Here is a 12542-nt window from a genome sequence, read left to right as displayed (position 1 = left end):
GGTTGTAATTATAGTCAGTTGTGAGCCACCAGCCTTGCTCAGTTGTTTGAATAGCTGGGTTACAGCCTTCTCCATCAGGCCCAGCTAAAGTACACTTCATACATCCTCGGCATACTTCACCACACAGTACTGTGAATCTACTAACAACATGATGATACACATACAGATCTCATTTCAATACTTTATTAAGAAAAAAAGCTGGCGGGGCTGGTGAGATGGCTCAGCGGTTAAGAGCACTGACTGCTCTTCCAGAGGTCCTGAGTTCAAATCCCAGCAACCACATGGTGGTTCACAACCACCCATAGTGAGATCTGAAGACAGCTACAGTATACTTATGTATAATAAATAAAATCTTTAAAAAAAAAAAAGAAAAAAGAAAAAAAGCTGACTCTGCATGTTGAGACTTGTAATCCTATCTAGTTGGAAGGCTGAGCTGGGAGGATAACAAATTCAAAGTCTGTCTGGGCTTCAGAGTGAGTTCAGTGCCAGCCTGGGCAAATGAACTAGACTGTATCTCAAAAATAAAAACAGCTGTGTCACGTGTCACGTGTCACATGTCTGTAGGTCTATCATCACAGTGGTGGAGGCAAGAGGAACAGAAGTCAGGGTCACTCTTGGCTACATAAGGAGGTTAAGGCCAGCCTGGGCTACAGCATATTTGTAATCCCAGTATTTCAGAAGCTGAGGCAGGAGGATTGTTAAAAGTTAGAGGTCAGGCTGATCTACATAGTAGGTACCAGGTCAGCCAGACTGCCTCAAAACATGAAAACAGAGATGGGGGTGTAGTTCAGATGCTACAGTGGTTGCAATGAATTTAATCCCCAGAACAACAGTCAAACAAACAAAAAGTATGAATTAAAATGTAAAAGTGCTGAGGCTGTAACTCGATGATCTAAAAGTTTCTTCCCTGCTGGCTGGCTTTCATAGTGTGAGAAGGCACTGTGCATGCAGGCTATGGAGGGAGAAAAGTCACTGATATTACCACACGGTGAGTGCTGGGTGCTAAAGCCTGACTCCCCAGGCAGGTTGTGCCCCTGACAGTGACAGGACTGCTACAGTGGCCATCAACTGCTTTCTGCTTGGAGTGAGGCCTCCTTCATGGGAGAGATTCACAGTTGGTTCTGTAAACCTAGAGAAAGCCTGTAGCTCAGGTGGTCGCAGGCCCTAGAGGGAAGCTACCCGTGTTGTTTTGTTAAATGGAGATGCAGCCAAACAGCCTTCTAAATATCATTCCACCCACAGCACAGAGCTGCTCTCAGCCTTGGCCCAAGGAGCTTCTTTTCAAAGCCAGTGTTGAGTGCTTAGCCCTAATGGAACCTCTGAACCCCCTAGGAAAATAATGCCTGCCCTCTAACGTAGCAGTCAGTCACAGCTACTCTACTCTTAAAAATTCCTGAACAGTGACACACTCCCAACCACAGTAAACAACATTCCAGGACTCAAATAACTCATTTTCCTAGATTCCTGCCATGGCCCCATGCAAACCCCTTACTCACCGCTCGCCATTCTTTGACCGATCTAGGTCAAAAAGGAATTTTACTTACACGGTTCTGTGTGTGCCTAAGTGAGCTCCCTGGAACTGGCATTCTAGGTCGATGTGAGCTACCTGGTGTCGGGGCTGGAAACGGTGCCCAGGTCCTCTGGAAGATCAGGAAGCTGTCCTATCCACCATAAGTGACCCTGATTCTTACAGAGACCCTCAGCTTCCACCAACCCAGAAGCTAAGATCTCACCATATAGCATCTTGGGCTATAGAAAGCTTCCCCAATCTCTCTGTGCCTGCCTCTCTGATGTACCCACAAATGTGTTTTAAACTTGCCTTGATTTGGGACTTTCTTTATTCTGTAAAACTATGAAACTGTTTCCACATCAGAACACAGAATTTGTGGTAACCTAAATGTGTGTTACTGAACTGTGGTCACTCGAAATAGCTCCAGAATACACGGTTGTGTTCATTTAAGATTTTTTGAGTTATGTTTTTTGTGTAGCAAGTGTGTACCAACACATATAGCTTCTTCAGGGAAAATTCTCAATTTTTTTATTTTCAGAATTTTTCTTTGTTCTAGCTTTTTTTTTGGGGGGGAGGTGGTTTGAGACACAGTTTCTCTATATAGCTCAGGCTGGCCTTGAACTCAGAAATCCACCTGCCTCTGCCTCCCAAGTGCTGGGATTAAAGGCGTGCGCCACCACGCCCAGCTCTAGCTTTTTTTTTTTTTTTTTTTTTTTTTTTTTTTTTTTTTTGAGACAGAGTCTCACTATGTAGCCCTGGTTGACCTGAAACTCACGACTTCAGCCAGACTGGTCTTGAATCCACAGTGATCTGCCTGCCTCTGCCTATTGAATGAAAAATGAGATTAAAGCCAAGTGTCACTTGAACACAATGGGGGGACGGAGGTGCAAGAGGATTTAATCCTAGGACTCAGGAGTCAAGGCAAGCAGATCTCTGAGAGTTTAAGGCGAGCCAGGGTTACATAGTGAGATCTGGTTCAAAAAAACTAAAACAACAGAGAATGTATGCATTACCACACTTGGTAAAAAAAAATTTGGTGAAGGTTGAGGAACTGTTATTGAAAAAACTATTTTTTAAAGATTTTATTATGTTATTTATACAAACATACATACACTGTCTTCAGACACACTGCTAAGCCATCTCTCTACCCCTCCCCAAAATATTTTTAGCCATGTGGTGGTGGTACATGCCTTTAATCCTAGTGCTCAGAGGCAGAGACAGGTGGAAATCTGTGATTTCCAGGCCAGTCTGGTCTACACAGCTAGTTCCAGGACAGCCAGGGCTACACAGTGAGACCCTGTCTCAATTGCATGGTCCTGAATAATGATCGAACAGAAATCATCCCTCCCCCAACACACACAAATATACACAAGAAAGAACTAGAAACTGCTTTTCCTGGGTGACCCAGAACCAAGCACAAGTGACTTTCCATCTCATCTCCCTGTGAACTTTGCTCTTGAGTTTCTCACAGTCCCTAAGAGCCCTTGCTCTGTCTGGATTGTTCGCAAGGGTCTCCAATATAAAAATATGGACGGGACTAGCCTTTGACCTCCTTTGTGCTGTAGCTGAGAACCTCCAAGAGACAAGCAGGTTCAGATGCAAAACATGTGTTTAACTTGAATTATTGTTATAAGATTTATTTTAATTTACCCGTATTTGTCTGTGTGAGTGTGTGCAGGTACCAACATAGGCCAGAAGAGGGAGCTGTACCCCCGGGGTTGGAGTTACAGGTGGTTGTCACCATGTGACAGCTGAACTCCTGTCCTCTGAAGTAGAAGCAGGAGACTGGAGCTTGCTTGTTCTGGTGTTCTGGGCTCTCCCACTGTTTTCTCTGAAGACCTCCCCCTTTGCTATAGCTGCTCTGAGACCGCCATTGCTGGTCCTTACTCAAAAGGCCTCGCTTTCTCTCTTCTCCAGCTCACTCCTCCCAGCAGCTGCTGTAACCTCTAGCCCAGAGTGCTGGGGATGGAACTCAGGTTCTCTGCAAGGGCGAGAAGTGCTCCATAGTCTCTGAGCTGTCTCTCCATCCCCAGGGCCCTAGCATTTTACCATGTGGATTTACACACAGTGGCACAGAAGTACATGCAAGGAGAATCATCAGACGTTTCCCCTCCTACAAAAATATATTGGAGTCGGGCGTGGTGACACACGCCTTTAATCTCAGCACTCAGGAGGCAGAGGCAGGAGGATTTCTGAGTTCAAGGCCAGCCTGGTCTACAAAGTGACAGAGAAACCCTGTCTCGGAAAAAAAAAAATTATATATATATATATATGCCTATCTCAGACAGGGTTCTTGTTTGCAAGCAGCAGGTGTAAGTGGTTGGACAGTTTAAAACTGTTTATTATAAAGATAATTCTTGGGAGGACAGGAGAGCAGGTTCAGTGCTGACCCCCATAACTAAAGCCATAAACCACATTCAGAAATAGCACAAAGAATAAAACATCTAGAACATTGCCATCATAAACACAGACACCAGGAACTTGGCTGCAATTCTTCTTCTTCTTCTTCTCCTTCTCCTCCTCCTCCTCCTCCTTCTTCTTCTCCTTCTCCTCCTCCTCCTCCTTCTTTCCTTCTCCTCGTCCTCCTCGTCCTCCTTCTTCTTTCCTGGTTTTTCGAGACAGGGTTTCTCTGTGTAGCCCTGGCTGTCCTGGAACTCACTGTGTAGACCAGTCTGGCCTCAAACTCAGAAATCCACCTGCCTCTGCCTCCCGAGTGCTGGGATTAAAGGCGTGCGCCATCACTACACAGCTGGATGCAACTGTTAATGGTGCCAGTCCCTGTGACTGTGCAGGATGTCCTCACTTAAGCCCTGTGGCATCTATACCAAAAATGTGGAAGCCCTTCGTGGAGCCTCCTTCCTCTGGGTTCTACTTCTGTTTCAGAGAAGGATTCTGGGTGCAGCTGGGCAGTGGAAGTATCCATAGCCAAGTGTGCTAATAGTGCATGCCTTTAATCCCAGCACCTGGAGGCAGAAGCAGGTGGCTCTTCATGAGTTCAAGGCCAGCCTGATCTGCAGAGTAAAACATCTGAAGTGTTCAGAAAGAACTGGCCAGCCAAAAAACATGGCTTATATTGAAAGAAAGATGAAATTTCAAGACCTGTAAGTCATATAAAGTACACAGAAATTGCTGGTTGTTTGTGAGCCTAGAGGCTGCCTGGGGCTGAGAATAAAGAAAAACAAACCTGGGTATGCCCTGTTGTTAAAACATTCCTGGGAACATCTTGACCATAAGATAAAGGGGACTGTGAAGACATAGCAGGGCTATCTGAACTGAGTCAACAACTCACAGAACTCTGACACCCTGCACGTACATGTAATTTTTCTGCTGATGTTTGAATAAGCCAATAGTGTGTCGCTATGCTGAATTCCACACCCCTAAGCCCCTCACCCCATAAAAACCCCTAGCTTCCGAGCCTCATGGCCGACATCCGTTATCTCCTGTGTGGGATGCATGTCGGTCCGGAGCTACGTCATTAAACGTCCTCATGTAATTACATCAAGATGGTCCTTCGTGATTTTTTTTGGGTGCCCACAGAATTGGGAATTGAGTGGGGGTTTCCCTACTAGGTTCTATCAATATCCTCTAGACTGCCAATAAGAATTGGCTAATAAGCTTTTTTAAAAATTATTTTTATTTATTTGTTTCTGGGTTTTATGTGTTCTTTTTGTTTTTGTTTTTGTTTTGTTGTGTTGTGTTTTGTTTGAGATAGGGCTTCTCTGTGTACTCCTAGCTGTCCTAGTACTCACTCTGTAGACCAGGCTAGTTTTGAACTCACAGAGATGTGCTTTCCAAGTGCTGTCAATAAAGGTCATACGTGTCAGTTATGTATATCAAATGTATGCAGGAGCCCATGGAGGCCAGAAGAGGGCTTCAGTTCTCCTGGTTCCAGAAGGTTGGAAGTCACCCAAGGTGGGTGTAGGGAGCCAAATCCAAGTCCCCTGGAAGAGTGAAAGCTCTTAGTCTCCAGCCCTGGCGTATAAGCTGTGGTACATCCATTCAGTAGAACACTGTGTATCCCAGGCCAGGGACACAGGAGACTTTTCAGCTGGAAAGAACAATTGCCACGAAGCCAGAGAACCTGTGTTCAGTTCCTGGAATCTGCTTATGGAAGAAGAGAACCAACTTCCACAAGTTGTCCTCTGATCTCTGGCATGTGTACCCACAAACATATGCAAACACACTATATAGATACATAAATGTTTTCTAAAAGGAATACTGTGCATCATATTCATATACCCATCTCTGCTCACTCACCCCCTCAGAAAATGGAATTCTAGGGCTAAGAATATAACTAACTTTTCTAGTACATATCAGGCCTGGATTTCATCTCCAGCACTTAAAAACAAAACAAAAGCAACAGTAACAACAACAAAAAGCTTTTTAAAAGAATCTGTGTATATGTATATGCTTTTCCAAGGCCTACAAATCTCTGCAGGCATACACAAGACACTGATAACCTGAGAGGGGAGGGGAGAGGGAAACTGTGGTTGGACTGTAATGTGTGAGAGAAGAATAGGAAAACAAACTGATAACTTGTGGCTGCTTCAGAGAAGGAAAGAAGGAAGAGAGATGGAGTTGTTGATCAGAATTCTACACCTGCACACGTAACTGTGACAAACAGGTTAAAGTAAAAACACTCAACAAACATCAAAACTGTTTTATGAAACACTCTACACTGTGATCAAAAATGGAAAAACAGACACCATAAAAGGTAATGCTACCTCAGGGTCACTAACCCCATCTTCTAGGCTAAAGGTCCCTCTTTGTACACCCACAATTGTTACACAGAGTCCACTCATCCCTTAATGTTGGCCTGCCTGCCTAGCACTTCCTGGTATAGTCAGTTCAGTGCTCTAAAGCTGTCGATGACCTTGAAGACACAGAGAACGGCTAACAAAAATAGCTAACCCATCTGAGGAAGCAAATCTCTCTCGTTCTCACGCCCTCACAGTCTGGAGAGTTGCTGTCATTCCTAAAGGGTGAGGAGTTGAGAAAGACCCACACAACAGCCACCCAACAGCCACAGGCTGGAAGACCTCACAATGAAAGTGCCGTGCCCATGGCTAAGGGAAGGTTCGTTGGCTGAGTTCAGAGCCTGTTCACCACAGCCATTTAACACCTGCTGACCTAGCTCCTGGTTCCTGTCAGCAGAATCGCTTAGGATGTTGCCAGCAATCATGGACAGACCAGGCAACGGAAAGTGGTTCTCGCAGTGAGGAAATATTATGTCACAGAACATTATGTCTCTGTTGGGGAGAGACCCTCAGAACCGCTGAACTGTGACAGACAGACAGACACCTGGCTTACTCTGACTTTATCTGGATTTTCCCTCCTAGTGACAAGATGACCCCTGCAGTGCCTAAGACCATGAGGTCACTGAAGGCAGGAGGCCTCCCTGTTCTCACTTGTCCTCTTCCATTCTGACTTTAAGCTGGAGAAAAGTCTTTCCTAGAGGCCCCCCAGTGCATCTGCTAGCTAGATTTGTGTTACATGCCCACACCTCAGGTCCATCCCTGAAGAGGCCTGAGGACTCTCATTTTTGACCAGCTCATAGTTCATTCTTAGTGCCCGAGAAAGAGGGCGCCCTCCTCTCCCCTCCCCTCCTGTCCCTTTCCACACTCTCTTCTCCTCCCCTACCCTTCTGTTCCTTTCTCCCCTCCTCTTCTCCCCCTGTCTGACAAGGTTTTGCTATGTATCTGAGGCTGGTGTTGAACTCTTGATCATCCTGGCTCTGTCTACTGAGTGCTAGGATTACAGGTGTGCACCATTATGCCCAGCTCACCTATTTCTTGTTTATCCGAAAGTCAGTTTTAACTGGATACTCTGCATGTTTTCCCTCCTTGCTGGATTGGGATCAAACCCTAGGCTTTGTTCATTCTAAGCAAGCCCTCCACAACTGAGCTATACCCCCACCCCCTGTATCCTATATTTTAATTGCTAGATGTGGCAACCCCACTGGGAGACATGCCCAGCCTTTCTGAAAGTGTTGTCAGCCCACACTTGACAACCAGAGTTCTGCTGGCAAGGAGTTTGTGGAGCCAAATAGCAATCAATGTGGTCGACCTCACTGCCTCACAAGACTGCCTAAATCATCAGTCAAGAAAGCTTTGGCTGGCATGGCCGGATGGCTCAGTGGGTCACAGATCTGCCCACCAGGACTGACAACCTGTGTTTGATGCCCAGGACCCACAGGTAGAAGAAGAGAATGAAGTCCTCCAAGTTGTCCTCTGACCTCCACACATGTGTTATGGTGTGTGCACATGCACCCAAATACACACATGTACACACAGAGCAAATGAACAAATGTAATTTTGAAAAGGGAAAGCTCTGGCCTTCAGAGCCCAGACTTTTTATAAGTGTTGAGGTGATGGGGGTGGAGAGGGAATGGGGGTGAGAGACTTATAGACAGCTAGGTATTGAGAGATCCAGAGATCCAAAATCACAAACTCTGTAGCCCAGGCTAGCCTGGAATTCAGTATGTAGATAAGATTGGCCTCAAACTTTCCGCAGACTCCTCCTACTTCCCAAGAGCTGGGATCCCACACTAGGGCTGTGACATTTAGTCAAGATCACAGTTTTCTATCACAGGATAAAACCCAAATTCTCAGGGCCAGCTGGTGACAATGTACAGTGACAGAGCTTTTAAAAATGAGCTGCATGCAGGGCCCAGTACACTGCAGCTGTCACTTGTGTGGTCTGAAGCTTTGAAAGCCACCACTCACTGTCCTTTGGTTTTGGCACAGTGGCAGAGAGTGGGGTAGACGCCACCTCTGGAGACCATGTGAACATCTCTGTAAAAGACTTAACTGAGTATTCTGGTCTCTTCCAAGCCCACTCAGCATAGACCAACGTGCCAAAGAAAAGATGGAGGGAGTGGAGATTTTCTGTGGGAGCTGGTGCTGCTTCAAGACTATTTTTATGCTTTTCTCTATGGAGATAATTATATCTCTGGTTCTGATTATAGACTGTGAATACTGAGTTCTTGGTGCCACTCATGGACAGATGCAAACCCACAGCTCCTTTGCCCAGCCACTAGCTTTTCCACGGTAGTGACTAGTCCATAGGGGCACAGTCCTGGGAGGAACAGGGGACAAACCACTTGTTTGTCAGGTCCCATGAACTCTGGGCCACCGCCTAATCAGCACTGGGAATTCTGGCTGCCAGGTGGGAAACCACATGACAACTACTTTAAAAACATTTCCCCGGGGACACAAAAGCATCTAATGGTAAACACCTTTTTTTTGAGACAGGCCCAATAACCTGGGTCTATGAATAATCCTTTCCTTTCTTTCTTTCCCTCTTTCCTTCTTTCTTTCCATTTTAAAATATTTATTTACTTTTTAAAGTACACTATAACTGTCTTCAGACACACCAGAAGAGGGCGTCAGATCTCATTACAGATGGTTGTGAGCCACCATGTGGTTGGTGGGAACTGAACTCAGGACCTCTAGAAGAACAGTTAGTGTTCTTAACCGCTGAGCCATCTCTCCCACCCCAACCCCTTTCCATTTATTTGTGAGAAATAAAATCTGTCTTCTAAGCTGGATTTATGATGGAGACTAAAGTAGAGCTGAGTGAGAAAAATGAGGTGGTTCATACCTGCTGACCCAGTACGCAGAAGACAGAGTCCTAAAGACTCAAGGCCATCCAGAGCTGCATGAGACTATTTCAAACCAAAACACAAAAGAGGATTTGGACAGCACAAACTGGATGTAGTGAACCCCGAGATTATGTTATTTACTGAGAAAGACTGTTTCTAGCCTTAGAGCACACTTTCCAATTCCTCTGGATGGAACACAGACACACCATTAATCCAAACAATGAAGATAAAGTTAGTGTGCAGAAGGAGGCACCCATATTTGAAAGTGGTGTCTAATTGAGTGACAGATAAAGTGATGAATCAGAGAAAGATTTGACAGAATAGGCTGTACCCAACTGTCATGAGAACAGAGAAAAAAGGGAAACTATTTAAGAGAGTGCAGAGAGAAAAAGAGATGGAGACTGTTTAACTGGGACAGTTATTGAGAGACAGGTTGCAGAGAGAAAACAAGCTAGACACAGGTGAAGACAGAATGAGCCAGACAATGAGAAGGAGCCAGAAGACTAGAACAGATTGCCAGAGTTAGTTTGAGATCAAGTAGAGCAAAATGTCAGAGGCCAACAGAGAAGAGTCTTCTTGGAGAAGAGTCTGAGCCAGAACAGCTGAGTTGAACCAGCCAGCTAGAGATCAGGAAGAACAAGAAAGGGCAAGCTTATTCATCAGTCATTAATTCTCAGAGGCTAAAAACAGTCTAGGCCTAGATAAGATTGTACAGAGTCTAGAAGCTTCTAGGACTAGGCCTAGGTTAGCAGACAGAGGTGGTAAGCCTGAGATGACAATTACATTATGTGAATAAATGTTACATTTACAGTGGGCTAGTTAAAAAACAAACCCACAAAGATGGGAGGGGTGAGGTAAGGGATGGATCAGGAAGAAGTAAGGGGGAGGGGGCATATATGATCAAGACACCTTGTATGAATGCATGAAATTATCGAAGGACTAATAACAATGTTATATATATATATATATATATATATATATATATAACCAGAAGTGTCACGAGTTCTGATAGCATTATATATGCATTGTGGTGGTTTGAATAGGTACACCACCCACAGATTCATGAGACTGAGAATGCTCAGCAAAAAGAAGTGGCACTATTAGGAAGTGTGGCCTAATAGTGGAGAAAGTGTGTCACTGTGGGAGTGGGCTTAAGGTCTTATATCTGCACAAGCTACACCCAGTGTGGAACCTAGTCTCCTTCTGGCTATCCTCAGATCAAGATGTAGAACTCTCAGCTCCTTCTCCAGCACTATGTCTGCCTGCATGCTGCCCTGCTTCTAAACCTCTGAGACTGTAAGCCAGCCCCAAATAAATGTCCTTCATAAGAGTTGTCTTGGGCAAAATGTCTCTTCACAGCGATAAAACCCTAACTAAGACATATGTATTATGAGATATCCACCAGAGAAGACTACAGAGACAGGGTTTAAGCCAATAGAAAGTCTTTATTACCCAGTCATCGACTACATTGACGTAGCATTGACCTTTCTCAGGGTGAGCTTTTAAGCACAGAAACCATATTCCAAGTTGACATATTTCAGTTAACAAAAAGAGCATACCAGAGGCAGATTTATAGGAGCTAAAGGGTCAAGTACATTTAGAGATTTTTCTGAGAGCTATGAACTTTGATAGATTAGGACTTTCTTTTTGTTTTGGCAGGAGTTACTGTCTATGTGTTGAGTTTTAAGGCCTGAATGGCTTTTCCATCATGGAGTCAGTTGTGCTAAGGTCTAGGGCCTTGTTACACACACTATTTTGTAGTTCTTATTAACTAAATACATCTCAGACATGTTTCTATATTCATCTCATCATAATATGTAATACCTGTTTTCCCACAAAGCATGTTGTCAAACTTTCAGATTTTTGAAAAAGTTTTTTAAAAAATTGTGTGTATGTGTATGTCTTTGTGTGCACCACACATACACAGGTACCTTCAGAGGTGAGAAGAGAGTGGTGGGTCCCTGTCACAGGATTTTCCCTGTTCAATTACATAAGTGCAAAGGAGGTCTGTGATTGGACAGGGAAAACGGAGGCGGAGCTAAGAGTTGCAGAGAGAAAGGGGGGAGGGAGAGAGAGAGAGGGAGAGGGAGAGAAAGAGAGACAGAGGGAGAGACAGAGGAAGAGGAAGAGAGAAATAGAGAGGAAGAGAGAGAGAGAGGGGGAGAGAGGGAGAGAGAGAGAGGGAGAGAAAGCGGGAGAGACAGAGGAAGAGGAAGAGAGAAATAGAGAGGAAGAGAGAGAGAGGGAGAGAGAGAGGGAGAGAGTCTGAGTTGTGAGTATCCTGGTGTGGGTGCTGGGTACCAAACCTGTGTCGCCTGCAGGTGCAGTAAGCTCTGATATGACAGCTTAAGCATTTCAAATGCAGGTTAAGTGGATGGTATTGAGGTTTTCATCAGTTTGCCCTTTTCTTAGGGATAAGCTGGCCCATCTCTATAGACTGCTGAGTGACCTTCTGCACTCAGTCTTAGGTTTCTATTGCTGGGATAAAACACCATGACCAAAAGCAACTTGTCAGGAGAGGGTTTTCTTCGCCTTACAGTTTGCAGGTTCCATGGAGAAGTCAGGGGAACAAAAATGGTGGGGGAGTGTGGCTTACTGACTTGTTCTCCCTGGTCTCTCTCTCTCTCTCTCTCTCTCTCTCTCTCTCTCTCTCTCTCATTCTGTTTGAGACTGGGTTTATCTGTGTAGCCCAGGATATCCAGGAACTCATATGTAGATCAAGCTAGCCTCGAACTCACAGAGATCCACCTGCCTCTGCCTGTGGAATACTAGGATTAAAGGTGTGGACCATCACTTCCCAGCTTCAGTTTGCTTTTTTATACAACCCCAGGCTACCTACCCAGGGATGGAACACCCCGACCAAGAGGACTGGACCCTTCCACAGTAAACATCAATCATAGGATGCTTGCAGGCTTGCTTGCCGGCCAGGCCAATGGGGCAGTTCTTCATTTGTGGTACTCTCACGTGGTAAGAAGTTGACAAAACAAAATAACCCTAACCAACATATACCCGCCTCCGTGACATCTGTCTGTCTGTATTCTTTCTTTATTTTTGTATTGGGTCATTTGTATTAGAACATTGGTCTTTTTCTTAATGGTTTTGAGAAGCTGCTTAAATATTAGGGAAGTTATCACTGTGTCCATAACGGAGCCACAGATACTGTGGCACAGTTGTCAGCTGTCTATTGCCTTTGGTTATAGAAATGTTGATCGTTTGCGCCAGTCTCTTCCTTTTGTCTGACAGGCTATCAGTATGTAAGCATGGCTGGCCAAGAACCCACTACCTAGGCCGGGTTGGACTTGAACCTACTGTGTCCTTCTGCCTCTGTGTCCTGAATGCTAGGACTACAGATAGGAGCGTTCGTTATACCTGGTTCATGTTTATTTATTTTTATACTTATTGGACTTTCTCTTTAGACAAGGGGGTATC

Source organism: Mus musculus, chromosome 5, assembly GCF_000001635.26.
Source record: "Mus musculus strain C57BL/6J chromosome 5, GRCm38.p6 C57BL/6J".
In the NCBI taxonomy this organism is placed as follows: Eukaryota; Metazoa; Chordata; class Mammalia; order Rodentia; family Muridae; genus Mus; species Mus musculus.
Note: the sequence above shows the minus strand (reverse complement) of the source record.